This window comes from Bison bison, unplaced genomic scaffold (assembly GCF_000754665.1).
Source record: "Bison bison bison isolate TAMUID 2011002044 unplaced genomic scaffold, Bison_UMD1.0 scf7180017864355, whole genome shotgun sequence".
Taxonomy (NCBI): domain Eukaryota; kingdom Metazoa; phylum Chordata; class Mammalia; order Artiodactyla; family Bovidae; genus Bison; species Bison bison.
In genome coordinates, this window is record NW_011494927.1 from 219435 (window position 1) to 219675 (window position 241).

Below are 241 nucleotides of genomic sequence, written 5' to 3' on the forward strand. Positions count from 1 at the left end.
AACAACAGACTGGTTCCAAATAGGAAAAGGAGTTCGTCAAGGCTGTATATTGTCACCCTGCTCATTTAATTTATATGCAGAGTACATCATGAGGAACACTGGACTGGAGGAAGCACAAGCTGGAATCAAGATTGCTGGGAGAAGTATCAATAACCTCAGATATGCAGATGGCACCACCCTTATGGCAGAAAGTGAAGAGGAACTCAAAAGCCTCTTGATGAAAGTGAAAGTGGAGATGATG

At 42.7% G+C, this 241-nt stretch overlaps 1 protein-coding gene across 1 annotated transcript in view; it reads right to left on the reverse strand.

Moving 5' to 3' along the window:
* The window catches only part of LOC104999601 (olfactory receptor 4C6-like), a 17143-nt gene that overhangs the window by 427 nt on the left and 16475 nt on the right, over positions 1 to 241 (reverse strand). The gene's annotated exons all lie outside the window — the stretch shown is intronic.